We start from the raw sequence: 16,697 nt of genomic DNA on the forward strand, positions 1-16,697 counted from the left end.
GGTTTTGGCTCTTCTTTTTATTTTGCTTCTGTGGGATAAAACAATTGGCAGCCAGCTACTATTAGGTTTTGGTCTGAATTATTGCCACCATTGGTTCTGCCTTCAACAAATGCCCATTTCCCCTTCTCAAAACACTTGGTTAGAAGTTTTGAGAGACCAGACAGGAATTTACTTAGGAGTAAATATTTAAAAAAAATTTTTTTTTAAACTGTGAGTTTTAAGCTAACAGAGCCTGGCAGGTGTATGGGCAGAGCCACATTATAGTTACTGAGGAAGGGAATAAATGTCAGAGAGTGAGAAAAATGACCAAAGACCAAATCAGGATTGAGCTATTTTTGTTTCTTTCCTAGTTCGAAAACAGTAACATTAAATGTTTAGATTTGAGTCCTTGACATTCCAGAATATAATTGCCAAACGTTTCAAGTATTGGAAAATATGTGAACTGTTTAAACAAAGTTTCAGCAAAACAAGAGCGAACCGAACCGTCAACCGCAGCCCATCTGCACTGCAATGTGTTAAGTCAAATGTGGAACTTAAAGCTCCGGGCCGCTGGGACCTCTGCCGGGGAGACAGGCGGCTCTGTCCAACACCAGGGGCAGTCAGGCCGGCCGCGGCAGGCTCCGCCCCCTGCGTCACGGGAGGCGGGGCGGCGGGCGATTGGCTGAAGCCCCGGCTGCTCGGAGCCGGGCGGAGAGGGAGGAGTGGGAAAGGGAAGAGGAGGTCGCCGCCCTGCACGGGCTCGGCTCCGCTCTGGCCGCTGAGTTTGGGATGTGTCTGAGGAGTGATTTAAAAAAAAGTCTCCAAGGCACATGGCTGGCGTGGAAGCATAACCCATCTCTAGTCTTCGGATCTGTGCTCGGTTCTTCTCTTGCACCTTGGGACGCGGGATCGTCATGCTGTGATGTGTGCCCAGGGAGGAATTGGTAAGGGCGCAGAGTGAACCCCTTCGGCTGTTCCCTGCCTCCCTGTTCCCTTTCATACCCATCCTCTGCTCTTTCTCTGTTTCTTCTCTGTCTCTCTCATTCCCCCCACCCCCAATAATTGTGTTCAGGTTTGATGAAGTGCCTCCAAACTAGAGTTCAGGGCTGTTGAACTTCTGTGGGTTTTTTTATTTTTTTATTTTTATTATTTTATTAAAGGAGAAACACATAATTTTCACTCAATTGGTTTCAAACCAAGGATTATTTTATCTCTTCTGAATGCTGGGTTTTGTGAGAGGTAAGTGTGCTCCCACGCGCGCACACTCACACGTACATACGCACCTACCTTGGTCATCTCCTTTTGAAATCCAGCAGTTTAAGGCAATTCTGGCGGTGTCTCAAGGTAATGAAGAGGATAGGGGTCGAAGAACCACGGGTTGATTCCTTAGGGGAAAAAGATGTTTGTGTTGGAACTTGCTCAGAAATAGTTTTTCAGGGAGAGCTGCAAAAAAAGCCGGCACTCTTCCCACCAAACACTAACTTTGCAGAACTTAATTGTTGTTTGGGGCATCCTTCATTTTACATTATAAAACACATAGGCATCCTTCATTTTACATTATAAAACACATAGTCACACTCTACTATGTACAGCAGAGAGACATCTGGCTGGTTAGTGAAACCCTCCAGTGTGGAGGTTTGACCTCCCTGCACCTTTAGAAGGGGTGTATTTAAACTAGTCTGAATTATAAGGGCATGTTAACGCAGGTATTTACAACATTATCTAAATAAGAGCAAAGTTTCTTCTTGCTTCTTTTCACCTAGTTCTTTGCAAGGAGAAAAATAAATCTAGAGTCTAAGAGCAAGCCTTTGACTAAAATCAACGTTGAAAGATGGACCCACAAGGGCTCCTTATCCACCAATATGTATTATATACTGTATCGGAAAAGTAAGTCCGGAGTAGACAATTACTTTTAAATTTGGCTAGGTCACATTTCTGTGAAGAGTACCATCATAAAGAAAAAAAAAAAATCTTTATTGGCTTTTTAAGACCAAACATGTAACACATAATCATTGTAACAGAGTAAACTCACTCACTGCCCCAGTGTGAGCCCCACAATAATCTACCCAAAAAGGTAATGTCCAATCCTTCTGGACTCTTTCCTGTTCTCATTACAAGTACATATTATATACCTACATGGAGATAGTTTGTTTTTATCAAAATGAGATCATACTAATGTGAAAGAATTTCTATCTAAAGTGAACCAGAGGCTATAAAAGGGAAAATCTCATGCATGTGCCCTCAGAAAAACAAAGGGACTGAGGCACTGATTTCCTGTAAATGCATGGTTGTTAGCATTTTCTTGAATATTAGGGAGTTCATCAGAGGTTGCCTCATATTAGCCTTGACAGTTTTGCTCATAATCCATAAGCTTATAAGCCTCTGTTTGCAGAAACGTGAACAAGAGATGACCCAGGCCAGGTTGGTCTCACAAATTGGTCTAAATTGAGCTTTATATGTATGACTGGACTAGCTTTGTCTGCTAGGGGAATTTTCAAAGCTGGTCTCTGTTTGTTTTGATTTTAACAGACTCTGAACTTCCCACACTTTCTATTCCCTGCCCATAAATAAATACAGCCTACCCCCAAAACCTCAGTGGATTTGCTTGTGTGTTCCAAATCGCAGTTCCTCTGCTATTCCCCATTAAACTCATCTCTCTCTCTCTCTCTCCCCCTCCCTCTGACAATTTTGAGCTTGCTTCAGGTCAACACTATAGAGGTTTCTTCTACCATCCGAAAGTAGAGCATTCCTGTGAAACCTTTCGTAAGTCAAAATGGCATAAAGCGAATAAGCAATAACATTAATTTACACGGAAAAAAATTTGAGCGTACCCATACCCAAAAAAATAACTCACCAAATCATACCAAATACTCTTAATTAAGTCCAGTTCTACACTCATTGTAACACCCTTAGGAGTACTCAGGCTTTTCGGATACCTTAGGTCTCATCTTGCTAAGGGATGCACAAAATAAACTCAGCTAAAGCACAGATGCTCACAGACACAACTCTGGTGGCTTGTTGCTTAGATGCTGAACTCAGTTCCCTGGGAAGGAGCTGGGCCTGGCCACTCACTGTGGGGAATACTGCTGCCTCTATAATGGTTGCTGCCAGATACACACTGAATACTATTTTTGCTTTTTTCATAAAATTAAAAATACTCTTTGGATTTCTTTTGATTAGCAAAAACAGGTACTAATGTAGGTCTTTTGTAAAAACGAGTGGTGTAATGCAAACTTTTCAGACGCTGGGATACCTGTATATATTGGAAAACAACATTCAAAAGTGTTAGGGAGTTTAAACAATGGTATTGCAACTGCTACTTTAACATTTGTTAAATTGTATGAAAAAGATGGAGAATCTAGACAGTCTAAAACAGGATGGATGTTAGGAATGTTTGACCTTTGCAAAGCAAGAACTGAATACTTTTTTAAATGTAATTACTTAGTGACTCAATAGAAACTGAATAAGATATCATTTATTTTGTTGCCACTAAAATGAAGGAAATGCTCAGGATTTGATTATAATTTATAATAGAACAGAGATAACTCATTGTTAGACAAATGTACTTCTTAGAATCATTTTAAAAATTAAGAGGTAAAAAATGACCACATATTCAAGTCTTTAATGTCTTATTGTCTGATCTAGTTGGAAGTATTTTTTTAATGAAGGAAAATCAAAGAAAATGCTGCAAGCAAGATCACTTAGGGATTCTTAAAACCCAGTGCATTGGTGAAGACAAATTTAATAGCTTGACAGTGCTTGAAACAAGGAGACTTTATTTATCAAGTCTTGGAACAATCATGTGTTGGTGGATGCTCTCATTATTCCTGGTCAATTGTTACAGCAGCTGAACGACTTTCCTTATCATTTAGAGGTTTGTTGTGAATATAGTCTCTTGAAAACACTATTCCCTTCTTGTTATATTAGGCAGATATATTTAATTTCAGAAATTTTCTTAGTCATAGGAACAATATTTGTCATGAAACTAGTATCACTATTAGAGTAAGAAGTAATAGTGATATTAGTTTCATAAAAGAGTTGCACCCTTAATGGAATCTTCTTTTATGATGCTCAATGAAGGGTATGTGTATATAGTTATTTGAGGTAATAATACGAGACTGTACTAAAACTCATAATCCTTGGTCTAGATATATATCCTAAGGAAATCATCTGAATTCCATATGAAGATTTATAAATAGGTTCATTACAGTGTTATCTGTGATATGGAAAAATACTTAAAATTAATCCCACAATAAACTTTTAAAATAAATTAATGTACTATGTATCTATATTGGTATAATTTAGTTTCCAAAATGTATTTTTTTTGACTTTATGATTCAGCCCAACTGGTGTGGCTCAATGGTTGAGTGTCCACCCATGCACCAAGAGGTCACCGATTCGATTCTCGGTCAGGGCACATGCTCAGGTTGTGGGCCAAATCCCCAGTCGGGGCATGCAGGAGGCGGCCAATCGATGTTCCCTCTCATCCATGTTTCTATCTCTCTCTCCCACTCTTTCCCTCTCTCTCTAAAATCAATAAAGAAAAAAAATATTTTTTAAAAAATTTTATGATTCAGAAAGATTCTTGCAATGTATTGAGTGAAAGACCAGGATTTCATACCATATTATCTTGAATGTATAGAATATAATTTTGAAATATAAATACATATAAAATGTCATTTATTCAATAAATATCTATTAAACTCACTTTCTATGAAGCATTGTTCTAAATTAACACATGCTGAACAACATTGAACAAGGCTGTTGCACTTCCCACTTACATACAATTTCTGTTTGTATCAGTGGATTCAACCATAGATATAACACATACAAAAAATTAAATTTCTAGGTGGCAGAGTTATAGCTTTTTATTTTTGAATATTTTCCTGATATTTCCAAATCCTTTACAGCAACTATACTATTTTTAAAAATATCATCACGAATACTATAACCAAAATTAAAAGACCAACTCTAAGCTCTCTATTTTATATGCCAGTACGCCCATTAAAATAAATATAAAAAGCAGTAAGAGATTGATCAGTACCTTTATAGAAAATGATCCCCAATGAAAAATACACATAAATGGGCAATTCACAAAGGAAAATCAATCTTGACTTTTCTAAGGTTACAGGGAGAGGGATGTTTACCTCCCAATAATTGGAGAATATTCAACATAGAAATATGTTACATACCGTATTTTCACACATCACATTAACAAACATGGAAAGCAATTCAAAATGTGTGAGGTTATTGGGAAGACTATTTAATAACATGGGAAAATGTTCATAATATTAGGAATGAAAAAACTAAGTTACAAAATGATGTCTTACTTTTGAAAAAATTCCAATGATTATGTACAGAAACTGCTTTATTGGTGGTAATAAACCAAATATAAATAGTACTTATGTTTGGGTAGTGGGATTAATTGGTAGCTTCTAAAATTTCTACAGTAAATATATTTTAATTATGAAGGAAAAAATTCACTCTCCTAATAAAACAATGTGTCCTAGACTGAAGAGCACATGGACATTATTACTTTCCCCCTCCCCCACCTTCACAAAGCCTCCACGTCTTGTGTGTAATTTTGTGACAGGTGTCATTATTTCTGAATTATATTTGCTGGTGAGAACATTAGATTTATAAGGGAAATCACCAGATAAAATATATTCTAGTCACATTCACTCTTCTGTGTCCCACCGATTCCTGGAATAATAAGCAGTGTCGGACTGATTCGAGCTTTCTTCCTTTTCATTTCCTGTTGATCACATCTGCTTTGGTCTCGTGCTGATAGGCCTTCATTAAATATTTCTTAATTTGCGTTTCTAAGATCAGCTTATTCTGTGTTAGGCCTTTCTGAGTGAGGAAGATGAGTAAACCCACATTTCTGTTAGCAAAGCAAACGTACAAAATTTCAACTCTATGTAGGATAGGTAATAAAAAAATGATAATATCTTGGTCATGAGAAGGAAGGGGAAAATCAGTTGTAAATTACTCAAAAATGTTGTAAAGTCTTTTTCTTTACAGTTCTCATAATTAGTACTATTTTAAAACATTCGCATTACTCTTATAGACAATAATATATTGAAGGTTATTGTTAAAAGTCTTAGTTATAATATCCTTTGTTCTTTATTGAAGTCTTTCCTAGAGGGGTGTTCTCAGACGTTTCATCACAAAAATTATCTCTACTTACCTGTGATTTCCTTCAGCCAACAAATCAATGTTTCTACCTTGCCGTATTAGAAAATGCCTGAATCTGAAGCATTATTTTACATTTAGGCTCCTAAACCAAGGACTGAGAGAAAGTGAAATCCTTGCAATGGGGCAAGGAAATTTAGAAATTAATTCTCAACTCTGACTCCTAAATTGGCTTTTCTGTCCCAAATTGTTACATTTTATTTGGGCCATGCTAGTGCAAAAGTGGGTGTGTGGTGGTCCCCAGTGCCCAATTTGTCACATATTTTTTGCCTGCTTGATTTGGTCATGGTCAGGATGGAAGGGGCGATGATAAGAATGTGTGGGTAAGGTATGAACTATGAAGGATGCAGTGTTGGTAGCAGGCGGAGGACACGAGTGGAGCTAGGACAGGACGTACAGAGCCAAGTGGGAAATATGGCGTGTGGCTCATGCCTTTCCAGCCATCGGTGTTGCCGTTGTCACAGAGGTCCATCAGAGGTGCCTTTGGAAATTTAATGGTCCCACTCTGTGTTAGGTTACGGTAAATTGTGTTCTGAAGCATTACTCAAGTTTTTCCGCTCTAGTGTCCCTGCCTTTTCTCCTCCAATGCTAATGTGGCTTTCATACTTCTTGAAAAGAAATTCTTTAGCCTGGCCCATGTGGCTCACTGGTTGAGCGTCATCCCATGCACCAAGAGGTCGCTGGTTCATGCACATGCTCAGGTTGTGGGCCAAATCCCCAGTGGGGGGCATGCAGGAGGCGGCCAATCAATGTTCTCTCTCATTATGTTTCTCTCTCTCTCTCCCTTTCCCGTTCTCTCTCTCTAAAAATCAAAAAGAAAAAATATTTGGGAAAAAAAAAAGAAATTCTTTAAATGTCCATAACATATACTTTCTCAAATTTCTTTGATTTCTAATTTTCTTCAAACTAAGTATACATTCTTCATTTTAGTGAGGAAGGAATTATTTGGTCCTAACAGGTTTCCATCTTAGTTTCCCATCACTTCTTAATTTATACTTGAAACTCTAGCCATATTGAACTACTCAGTGTTACATACACACAGGGTTTTCTAGTCTCCTTGCCTTTATTTGTAATATGTCCTTTTCTAAAATCTATGAATGTCTTCTGTCAGATCATAGACATTTCCCAAGACTCATTTAAAATGCTGTCTTTTTTGGGAAGGCTATCCACTTCTCCCTTTCCATCTTTCAACTTCATGCCATGCTTTCTCATAGAACTTTCTGTGTCCCAAAGTCAATATACTACATGATTACCCTAGTGTTGAGTTGACTTTTTTGACCTGTTCAGGGCACATTTATTTATTCTCAAAGTACCCAGCACTGTACCTAAGGCAAGGTAAAATAAGTGAACGCCAGAAGGTAAGCTCCCAGAAGGCAGAGATTTTTGTCTGTTTTTTCCCCTGATTTATCTCATCTCTAACAATGCCTGGCATGTAGGAGGAACTCAACAAACTTTAGTTGAGAGAATGGAGTTATTGAGCACTTTCACTGTGTTAGGCACATTATCTAATAAACCTCTTTACAAAATTGTGAGGTAGGTGATGTAATTTCCACTTACAAATGTGGAAACTGAGGCTCAGAGAGGCTAAGAGCTTGTGGTAAGTGGCTGACTGTGAACCTGACTGAGCATCATTATCACTTGAACTTGTTAGAGCTTGTGTTCTTTCTACTGCAGATAACATTTGTTGCTGTTTTGACAACAGCTGATAATGTCATAGCTTGTTATTCAAAATGAATGTGTTTTGGAGAGTGGGTAGCATTGAATAACTATTGGAATTGACCATTTATTATACATCTATTTTATAATTTCATTGAACACCATCAGCTTCTTTTAAATATAATTTACAGCTTTCACCTGTCCCTTATTGGTGTTTGCATACTGTATATAGTATTACTTAAACTTACAGGCCTCGGGACAATTTAAATATTTGCATTGAGATAATTTAAGTAATTGACACATGTAATCAATGCTTTCATTACATTAAGTCATGTGATGAAATAATTATTAGCTATTGTAAATAATACTTTTTTATGAAATAGTTATAACATATTTTAAGTTACCTGAATCCTTCCAGAAGTGAATCTTCAGTTTTCAGAAATTCACAAACCTCTCATCTATTAGATTGAAATATTCTTTTTATAGCTCAACTAAACCCATCTACATCATATATCCAATAATACCATATACTTGAAAGAAAAGAGATATGATTTAAAATTTTAGTCTTTGATGTATTTATTTGATTCATATTTAGAGTTCAGGTTAATAATCTGCAAGAGACCTTTAGAAAAAAATTCATATAGTCTTATTTTTTTTTTTTTTTTTTTTGGTACGTGCCCCTAGCAGGAACCAAACCCAGACTCTCTGGTCCGCAGGCCTACGCTCCAACCGCTGAGCCAAACTGGCCAGGGCTTCATGTAGTTTATTGATTTAACCTTTAGTTTTATAAACATATGCCATCATTCAGCAGCTAAATTATTTCCATTTCACTACAAATAAATTCACTTTTTTATGTATTTTTTCTCTTATCATTCCTCATTCTTTTAAGCATGTTATTTTTTCTTTTTTTGCTTTTGAAAAATTTTTGTGATTTCTCATCCTGAAAATAAATAATTGCTGTATTTTTTTGTGTATGAAAGAGTTTCACTGCCTGGCCGGTGTGGCTCAGTGGTTGAGCATCATCCCATGCACCAAGAGGTCACCGGTTTGATTCCTGGTCAGGGCACAAGCCCAGATTGTGGGCCAAATCCCCAGTAGGGGGCATGCAGGAGGTGGCCAATAGATGTTCTCTCTCATCGATGTTTCTCTCTCTCTCTCTCTTTAAAATCAAAAAAGGAAAAAAAAAAAGAGTTTCATTAATTATTTAAACAACAATTATTTAAATTATTTAAATTAAATTATTAATTATTTAAACAAAATATTCATTGGGAGAGAAATGATTAGTTACATAAATATAATACTTAATGATAATGAGTTTATAGAAAAAATATATTTAGAAACTAAAAATGTCTTTTCAGAGCACAGTTGAGGTGCCTAAGTCAATGGTTTTCAAAGTGTGGCCCCCAAACCAAGAGCATCAGCATCACTTGAACTTGTTAGAAATGCAAGTTTTTAGGCTCCAGTGAGACCGATCGAACCAGAAATTGGTGTGTGTGTGTGTGTAGGGGTGGAATCTGTGTTTTCACAAGCTCTCCGGGGGATTCTGATCTGTGCTAGTTTGCGAATATAGGCTTTGGGTAAAACCGTTGGTGAGCAGGCCACAGTCACTGGGTTTTGGTAGGCAGGTGCGTGGTCGGCTTTAAAAGACCTCCAGGAAAGACAATACCATTGACTTTTCCTGCATGCCATTTCAAATACTTCTGTGTTATCACCAAGCTGATGACAAAAGCCACTAATTTGAGACACAGAACTTTAAAAACAGTCCAAAAAGATAAAGTTTAATACTTGAAGATTTGTGTTGGCTGGTTTTATTATTTACTTTCTGGCAACAGAGTCCCTTTCAAGACATAATTGCACTAAACATTTCTGTTAGTGTTTCATAAGAAAAAAGAGGGGAACATTTTCCCCGTCCTTTGATCTTGGTTATATTTTTGGAGGATGATTATGGAAAGAAATAGGAGTCCGCATAATCTGGGCAGACAGTTTGTGCCTAGGGAATCAAATTTTCTTATCAGAGGTTCTGAGCATCTTTGTAGAGGTGAGGATGACATAGGTTCCCACGGTGATCATTAAAGTTCCAATCAATTAATTCTGTATAAAGTCGAAATCCCAGCATAAAAATATCTTCATAGCACAGCTATATACAACTTGGACTATATTCTTTTAATATACTTTGGATTTAATCAAGTTAGATTAAGTCTCTCATTTATTGCTGGTAATTTTATTTTCCACTGTGTTTATGCTACCAGGCCCACATGATGTTGAGCATAGTCAATTCAGAATAGTGTAGATTGGTCATGTTCTGAAGATATTAGGGATCAGCAGAACGAACCTTGAAACAGATTCTTAAGTAGGAATTGAGAACTTTCTGACCAATAAGTGTATTCTTTTTCCTCCCACTGACTTAAATTTTCTAATATAAAGAGCAATGAAGATGATATTTAAGATGTATAACAGACTTTTTTTTTTTTTGTTTTTTAGATTTTGATATCTAGAAATGTATATGCCATATAGAAGTGTATGTTTTACTGCAACAATTAGTTGAATTTTCTTTTGCAGGATATCATTTAAATTCTATTTCACATCTAATTTTTGTAAAGAAGACAGTCTTCCAAATCTCTCTGGCATTTAAGAAGCTATATGTTAAAATTTAACCAGCCTTATCTATGAGATATTCTTGGTAATTGTCTTTTGTGCAAAAGAGACCTGAAGGCTTTAGTTGTCTTTGCAACATTTTAAATTACATTTAAGACTGCTTGAAAGAGACACACGTTTGCCTTTATGATGAAGCTTATATACTAAATTATGGTTTTCTTGTTTTCTCTGATATAATGTGGAATATTATTAATACATACACATGCTGCTTGTGGATTTGGATATGAATATTCTTTTTCAGTGTTGAGGCAGCCTGCTTGTCTTGCAGTTTATAAGGTTCTTAAAACAAAATGGAAACAAATAATTGTATCTTTAAATATAGAAACAGTACATAACTTCTGTGCATGCTTTTCTCCTCCATAAGCATAGGTTTTGTGATTAAACAAAGTTTAGAAATTAGAGTTTTATTGAAATGAAGATCTGTTTTCTAATTACAAGGTAAATAAAGATATTCATGGTGAAAATGTAGACAATTACAAAAGATATTTAAAAATAAAAATAATTTATTAATATTCTACCCCAAAATAACGAGTGTAAATGTTTTTAAAATATTTTATTCCAAATTTATAATATATATAAATAGTTTTCATACATATGCTAGTTGAGATCAAACCTGTTTACAGGTCAAAATCATGGTTTAAAACCTTATAAACGTGAAGCAATTTTTGCCTATAAAATTTATATTAAAATCATTTTTAATAGCTGTATTATTTTCATTTAGATATTCCACAATGTAATAATTTCCCATTTTGGACATTTGTGTTAGTGTCCTTTCCAGCGCTCACTTGGTCATCTTTCTACTCAGAGTCAGAGAATGAACATTTTTTAAGGCATATTTACCTTTGGCTTCAGAAAAGTAAACATAGCCTAGACTCCCCCAGCACCATATGAAAGCTTGCCTTCATTGAGCATTATGAGTAAAGAAACCCTTTGCTACATTCAGGGCAAAAAGATACTAACTACTTTCATTACTTGTCATAGGTTATTAGTAAAGAGGAAAAAAATGTTTTTCCTATTTATTTGTAGTTTGTCAGCTCTGTGGGTTTGTTTATGCTCTTTCCCCAAGAATGCTCTTCTTGCAAATATTTAAACCAGAAATGAATACTTTGTAATGTTGCCTTTATAAAGTATCAATGTAAAAAGTAGGCCATTGTGAGTGATAATAGGATTTATTAGAATGAAACTGAAATAATAGGACAGATCCTACAATTAGCTGTGAAAATTTTAGCTGAATAAATCTTAATTCTTTTAGAGTCTAAACATGCTATTATATAAATTTTAGCAGACAGCCCTGGCCAGTTTGGCTCAGCAGTTGGAGCGTCAGCCCACGGACTGGAGAGTCCTGGGTTCGGTTCTCGCTAAGGGCACGTACCTCAGTTGTAGTTTGTCCCCGGCCTCAGTTGGGGTCGTGTGGGTGGCAGCCACTCGATGTGTCTCTCTCCCATCGATGTTTCTCTCTCTCTTTTCCTCCCTTTCTCCCTCCCGCTCTATCTGAAGATAAATACAGGAATGTCCTCGAGTGAGGATTAAAAAAAAAAATTTCAGCAGACAAAATCTAGTATTCAAATTGACTTAAGCAATTATGATACATTCATAAATGATGATGTAGTTTAGGAATTACTAAATGACTCCCTATATATGTATGAGTAATAAAATTATAGTAGAGAGAACAGCTGGATTATTTTATGGGACCTACCACTATTTTGATGTGTAATATTGGATATGTCACTGTCTCAGTTTTGTGTGTGTGTATAAAGTGTTTAGTTGGATATTTAAAATTTTTTCCCAGCTTTAAAATTTTGAATTTTTGTCCGGCTGGTGTGGCTCAGAGGTGACCCATGCACCAAAAGGTCACTGGTTCGATTCCTGGTCAGGACACATGCCCAGGTTGTGGGCCCAGTCCCAGTGGGGGTATGCAGGAGACAGCCAGTCGATGTTCTCTCTCATCGATGTTTCTCTCTCTCTCCCTCTCACTTCCTCTCTCCCTAAAAGCAATAAAAGGAAAAAAAGAATTTTTAAAATTTTGAATTTTCTATTTCAGTTGCTAAACCTAATCATCTTTAAAGTGCTTTTCCTACCTGGCTGAAATGTTGGCATCAAATGATTAATAAGTGCTCTCATAATAGTAAGAATAGCTGTCATTTATTCTATTATATGCCATTTACCTTGCATATAGTCTCATTAACTCCTCACAGCAAATCTAAAGAGTAATTATTATTTCCCAAAATCCTACTGGGGCTGAATACTTAGAGCTAAGATTTGAACCTGTAACTGACCAAAAAGTTCCTCTCTTCTACTCTGCTACTTACCTCTCTCATGAACAAATGTGCTGCCTCACTCTAGACCAGGGTTTTCAGCATAGCATTATTGGCATTTTGGACCAGATTATTATTTGTTGTGGGGCATCCATGGCATCTACCCATTAGCACTCACACCCTCAGTTGTGACAACCAAAAATGTCTCAAGATATTGCCAAGTGTCCCCTGGGATTATTACAGTTGGGACCACTGATTTAATATAACCTAAGTCATCAATAGTCTAAGGACAAATATAATTGTTATCTATGGCAAAGGTAGGCAGAGGCTTTAGACTAACTTGGATTTTAAAGGTCAACATGGAATTTTTGACCAAGTAGAATTTCAGCAGAAGATCCCACTCCATCATTTTACAATACTTTTTACACACTTATTGATTGCTCAGCCTTTAAGCGCTTAAGATTTTTCTTGTTTGACGAGTATTTACACTCCCAGGATGCATAGTATACCATCATAATAATGTTCATGATTGAACATTAGTTAATTTATTTAAAAATATTCACTGAGTACTTGCCATGAGCCCAGCATTTTTCAGTTCCTGTGTAAAGCAGTGAACTGGTCCTGTAGGGGAAGTAGATATTGAATAAATAAGTAGTGTTCCTTCCCTTTTCTTAACCTTTTTAATAATCTTTTAAAGCACATCTTTAGAATCACAATCCAGTGTGTTTGTCATGTTTTACACACACACACAGCTTATCCGAAAGAGCTACAGTTTGCGCTCCTTCATATGAATGAGTAAAGATAGCAAACCAGGCAATTTGTATTTTTACGCCAGTTTAAAAAGATATTTTGGCTCTAGTTTTCGAAATGAGCACTTATCTGGGGGCTAGCTTCACTTCAGAACTTACTTGTTTATCTGTTGGTTAGTGTTTCAATGTTCGTGGTGTGTGCTATTCTGAAAGCTAGCCATACACATGTCAAAGCCTGTCTCGTGAGGATCAACTTCTGAAGAATTTCAGGTAATGAGGGAATCTTGAGTTCATACCTGACCCCTCTACTGGACTGTGTATTCCTCAAAGACAAGAACCACAGAGTTTGTATGGAACATGTCATCATTTCGGTTGCATTGTCTGGAAAAGTGCATGGCTGACACATGGTAGCCTCTCAGTACCTATTTATTATACAGATATGAGGACAGAGATCTCTGAAAAGTGAAAATAGATTTCACTAAGTCTTGTAAGTTTCTATATTCTGCTCTTTGAAGACCATTGAGGTCACTAATTCAATTTATTTATGTTTATTAACTATTCTAAGGTACTCGGAAGTATGAGTTAAGTCTTGATAAAGGCAGATTATTTGGGCAGCCAAAGGAGAAACAAAGCTATAAAACTGGACGGGAGCATTCAGAACAAGGTGGTCTTCAACTACTATGGAAGATAACCTGTGGCTAGGTTTCTAAAGACCCTGAAGGCATCACCATGTAGAGCACTTTGCCATCATTGGTGCTAAATTTTCAGAGAAAAAATTTTATTGAAAATGCTGTATAAAGTACAGGAAAATTGAGAACGCATTTATAAATGATTTACATCCTGGATGAAATTGTTTTGGCACTTAAAGGAATTAACCTTAAATTGTCTGAAAAAAAGTGTGGGGGGGGGGTTACTCAGAAGAACTTCCTTCCTAAGAGTTTTGAAAGTGAAATATCTTGACTGCTTTTAAAAACAGATTCTGCTTGTTTTATTTCCCTTTTTATGTCTTCCTGTCTTTCTTGTTAGTGGCCATTTTAGGCTGACATGCTGTAAATTTTAATATGAACTATAATAACTTTAGCATGCATAAAAAAGCTGTAATGAGATAACATGAAATAACTAAGCATATATCACTTCTAGAGCCAGTGTATATAAGATTGCTACAGATATTCTGCATGTAAGAGAAGTGTTATTTTATTCATCTATTCATATGTTCATTCCACAAATACATATTGAAAGTCTACTCTGCCTGATATTGTTTTAGGCCTAGTCTGTATCTGTGAACAGAAGAGATGGAAATTCCTTTTCTGATGGAGGGAGAAGACAGCAGAGCTCAAATACAAAAATCATTTTACATTATTAGAAAGTGATGCAAGTTCTATGAAAAATGAAACAGACGGAGAGTAGGGGCTGCTGAGACAAGGCTGTGCAGAGTAAAGGAGGGGAGGGGTAACAGGTGGAGAGGGCATTGGGAGGCAGATAGTGAGGCACTGGCTGCTAGTATTATAATGAAGATGAGAACCTTTACAGAGTTTTAAATTATGGAAATGTCAGGATCTAACTTAGGGTTTTTTTAAAAATATTTTTTCTTTATTACTTTTAGAGAGAGAGGGAAAGAGAGATAGAAACATCAATGAGAGAGAACATCGAATGGCCGCCTCCTTTATGCCCCACACTGGGGATCGGACCCACAACCTGGGCATGCGCCCTGACCGGGAATCGAACCGGCAGCCTCTTAGTGCATGGGTCGATGGTCAATCACTGAGCCACACCGGCTGGGCCTAACTTAGGTTTTATTTTATTTTTATTTTTATTTATTTTTTCTTTTTTATTAACTAATTTTTGTTACAGATGTTTCTCCTTTTCCCCCCACTGATTCCTCCCTCCCCCTCCCTCCCCGCCCTGTCCCCAGTTTGTTGTCCATATCCACTGTTCATGTATACATGCATATAAGTTCTGTGGTTTATCTCTCCCCCACAATCCCCTCTTCTGGGGATTGTCAGTCTGCGAGCAAAGCCCTCGGCTGGTGCTGCACGGACTCGTCTGAGACCAGGGGGCTCGACGGGAAGCTGCTGCCGACTCAGCTGCCACCACGGCTAAGTCCTGCGAACTTGGCTGAGTGCTACACCCTCGGCTGGTGCAGCAGCCACTAACTTAGGTTTTAACATGACTAGGTGATAGTATTGTACTAGGGAGGTGATGCCAAGTGGTGAAATTCTGGATATATAGGGTGTCCCAAAAAATATATGCAGGGTATCTATAGATTCTACTTTGAAAATGAAATGTATTTTAATAATCACTGGCTGTATAATTATACTTTTTTGTGTATACATTCTTTTGGGACATCCTATATTTTAAAGGTAGAGCCAACAGAATTTGCTGACTGATTGTGTGTGGGTTTTGAGGGAAGACAGGACCTCATCATGACTCAAAGGCCTTGAGGCAGAGGAGTTAGGATGAAGCTGCCATCAACTGACAGGCTAATCTTGGGGGCAGCAGGTTTTGGGGGGAGTATCAGGAGCTCAGTGTTCCATATGTTACCATTTGGAGATAGTCTGCCTAGTTGGCAGTCAGATGTATGGGTCTGGAGTTTGGGGAAGAGGTCTGAGCTGGAGGATAGTTACTTGGGGAAACCTATAGAAGCTGTCTTTTGATGGTTTTAGTTTTCTCAGTAAAACAGAAACAAGATAATCAGCAGGAAGAAAGTTGGGAGGGAGATACCAAGTTAGAGAAGGTATGAAACAGTTGCCTATTAAAATGGAAAGTAGCCCTGGCCAATGGACCAGGGAGTCCTGGGTTTGATTCCGGTCAAGGGCCTCAATTGCTATTCATTCCTGGCCCTGGTTGGGGTCGTACAGGTGGCAGCCAATCGATGTGTCTCTCTCACACTGATGTTTCTCTCTCTCTTTCTCTCTCTCTCTCTCTCTCTCTCTCTCCCTCCCCCCCTCCCTCCCTCCCACTCTGTCTGAAGATAAATGTAAAAATATCCTCAGGTGAGGATATAAAATAAAATAAAATTTTAAAAATAAAATAATAATAAAATAAAATAAAGTAATAAATAAAAAAAATAAAATGGGAAAGTAAAGAGACTAGAAATCCCATATGACTGCAGTTGGCGTGTGTGGCCAACTTGTGGTTCATGGTCAGTAATTTAAAGTGACACTAATCAGGCACATTATGCATTTCTCTCTAGGCACTTTCAACTTGT

The 16,697-nt window shown here is 37.1% G+C and overlaps 1 protein-coding gene across 2 annotated transcripts in view; it reads left to right on the plus strand.

Annotated features, from left to right (window-relative positions):
• Nucleotides 1–715: 715 nt before the first annotated feature.
• Nucleotides 716–16,697, plus strand: part of ATP10D (ATPase phospholipid transporting 10D (putative)) — a 99,698-nt gene continuing 83,716 nt past the window's right edge. For both annotated transcript variants that reach the window (XM_036268420.1, XM_036268428.1), the window contains exon 1: nt 716–923. The gene's annotated coding sequence lies outside the window, so the exon portion shown is untranslated. The remainder of the gene's footprint in view (nt 924–16,697) is intronic.

The sequence above is a fragment of the Molossus molossus genome, unplaced genomic scaffold, assembly GCF_014108415.1.
Source record: "Molossus molossus isolate mMolMol1 unplaced genomic scaffold, mMolMol1.p scaffold_m16_p_1, whole genome shotgun sequence".
Lineage (NCBI taxonomy): Eukaryota > Metazoa > Chordata > Mammalia > Chiroptera > Molossidae > Molossus > Molossus molossus.